The sequence below is a fragment of the Rhineura floridana genome, chromosome 13, assembly GCF_030035675.1.
Source record: "Rhineura floridana isolate rRhiFlo1 chromosome 13, rRhiFlo1.hap2, whole genome shotgun sequence".
NCBI classification, from domain to species: Eukaryota; Metazoa; Chordata; class Lepidosauria; order Squamata; family Rhineuridae; genus Rhineura; species Rhineura floridana.
This window is the reverse complement of record NC_084492.1, coordinates 11,398,865-11,401,898: the sequence shown is the minus strand read 5'-3', so window position 1 is coordinate 11,401,898 and position 3,034 is coordinate 11,398,865.

Genomic DNA, 3,034 nt, shown 5'->3' with positions numbered 1-3,034 from the left:
ATGTGAAATTAAAGGTGGTGCTTTTTAATTTCATTAAAAAATAGGTACAAGCAATTGAGAAACAAATCTCTCTTTATGGCACTTGCAACAAAATCTTGCAGTTGCTCCTGTTCGGTATTTCAGCCAGCCAGCCATGCCTTCTTCCAGGACACTCTGTTTCATTCCCCTTTCCAGCTTTTCCATTACCCTTTCTAACAGACATTCTGTATTCTATGGCCATTAATCATAGTCCTCATTTAGTTCACATTTAAAGGCGAACCAACCTAATACACTCTTTCCAAAGCAATTCATGGAGCGAAACACAGCCACCCTTCGAAATGTGCACTTCTCCAAATGCTGCAATGCTCTTTTCCAGGCAAAGTGCAAATTCTGGAGTAAAGTGTCCATAAAAATTCACATATTAGTAAAAAATAACTTACAAAAATCCATTAATTGGGGGGAAACTGCTTTGTAAAAACGTGTGTAGCAGAAGAGATTCATATGAAAATGCTGACGAATTTTAATGAATTTGTTTAAAATTCACAAACTGATGTGGAAATAGGGAGAATGAAGCTTAAGATTGAAAAAATGGGCAATAGAGAGAAATTGAATTTTCCCTTCCCTCTTCTCATTAGGCTGCCTTGGAGGGGGAATGTTGCCCCCTTTCTGTGTAAAGATTTTTTTCTAATTGTGTAAACTCTGGGTTTTCCAAGGACACCAATACTTATTTCTGAATAGCAGAGATGGGAGAATCTCAGTTCTCTCCATTTCTCATTTTTCCAATCTTAAATTCAGTTGTCCACATTTCCACAGCAATTTTTAAAAAAAAACCCTCATGAGAATTCACCAGCATTTTGGTGTGAATTATTCCTAATCAACACATTTTTATGCAGTTTTGACTAATATATACATTTTTGCAAACATTTTTTCTAATATACTGTAATGCGCTTTTGATGTTATTTTCACCTATATGATTTTTATGCCCCCCCCAATGTATGCATTTTTTAAACGTTGCTTGATTGGAGAGCTGCAGCGCAAAATTCAGATAATTCAAAAGACGGCTGGGTTTTGGTTCTCATGTTGTTTCAGAACGTGTGCATTTGATAGATGCACTTTTAAATGTCAACTGAATCAAATTTCCCCCCATCCTTACTGAATAGCCTCATTTTGGCTACACGGCTATCATAACTGAGTTTACTATTAGAAGGAATGATATTTTCCTTTGCCGGCTCCGACTCGCTTCTCCCCCCCAAGTCTACCAACTTCCTCTCCTAACTGCATCAAGATATTCCCACCAATCACAAGCAGCTCCTCATCAATATTCCAAAATGTTTTGGGCATTACACAGGTACAAGGAGGGCCTGCAATACAACCTTGCAAGGTGGAATGCTGCTATTTGGGAGCCCAAGAATACCATTCCACCCCCTTCCCCCAACAAGTTTCCCATCCCAACCCCCCAACATTCAAGAATCCATGGTCATGGAGCACAGTGCTCATTGGGATGTTTGGGGTTTTTTAAAGGGGTATTATCCCACCTCAAGGTTTTTTTTGTACTTCTGTGAGCTATGGTGTTCCACAAGCCTGCTGATATCTTCATACTGTGCATGGATGATGCCACTTCAGCTACATAAGCGACAACATTTACAGCCTGAACATCAGAAACTGAGGGAATGATAGTTGCTCTTTGCCTCAGTTACGTACTCCTCTTTATTTGCAGACATAAAAGGTAAGAGCCAGACATTGTATTCACTTTATATTCTCCACCTCCTGCTCCGCAGAGGATCCACAGAGCACCAAGATATTCTTACTTCAAAGTATACTGGGTGGGGACGTTGCTACAAGAGCTCAGACACCCTTGTCATTACTGGACTCCTCCCCTGGGCTTGTCCTTTATCCTGCTTCTTGCACCTGCTTTCTCCATGTTTCACCAATCTCTTGTTAGAGGCTCGCCACTGGGAATTTTTGTCCTAGACCCTGACTCTCGCATCTTTCTTGTTCCCTTATTATTAGCTGTAAGTGTGAGGGCTTCCCCCCTCCAGATTCCTTTTCTCCTCTCAACTTCCTTTTGGACACCAGCTTAGAGGGCTCCACCAACTTGTGTTTGTTTCCCCTAAATTGTTCACTCTGCAAGCAGGATGGAATGCATCCCAGCCATTCCTCTCCTCCTTATCTCAGCTTTCCTCTTTTTGATTTGGGATCAAGCCCATGTCTCCCCCTCAGCTTTTCTGCTTTATTTCTGCATTTAAGAGGAGAGGTGTGCCCTCCAGTCTGACCTGGTTTATTGCCAGTGGGGCCTCCTGCAAGGACTTCCAGAGGCATGACACCATCTCTGTTTCCTCCTCATACAGGCATTTACTGCAGGTGGTTCAAGACCTTGCTTTGCCTTCCTTCTTTCCATTGGCATTCAATGGCAGCCAGGGCTAAATACAGTTCTGTAGTGCCACATTCATGGGTGTCAGATCTTTTGCATTCTCTATGTACTGGTCATCATTTGCTTTTCAATATTTCCTCCTGTCCTAAAAATCAAAAGAAACAACACCCCACCCTTAAACGTCCAATCTTAATGATCAAAACAACAAATAAGAAAGGCAAGGGGGAAGCAACAAACAAAAAAGAAAGAAATTGAAGAAGGGACCTATCACATAAAATCTAATTGAAATACAAGAATTTGATGGTGTTTCTTAAAAGCCTGTATGGATGCGATAGGCTAGATTTTTAATAGGCAAAGCATTCCAAGTATAAGGAGAAGGAAAGTAGCAAAAGAATACAGAATTGGAAGCTGCAGTTAAGAAAGCATAAAAGAAGCTGAAGAATACAAGGAAAGGCCATTGCTCAGTGACAGAGCTTTGAACACTAGTACTAACCCCCTTGAATTGGGCAGGTACTCACATCGCCCTAGCTCCATATTATATTAAGATGCCAGTCCCCCATGTTGAAGGGCAGCAAACCACTTGCATTAAAGAGAAGCGGAGCCATGGCTCTCTTTGAAGAAAAATAGCCATAGAATTGTAGAGTCAGAAGGAAGCTTGGAGGCCATCTAGTCCAGCCCCTTGCA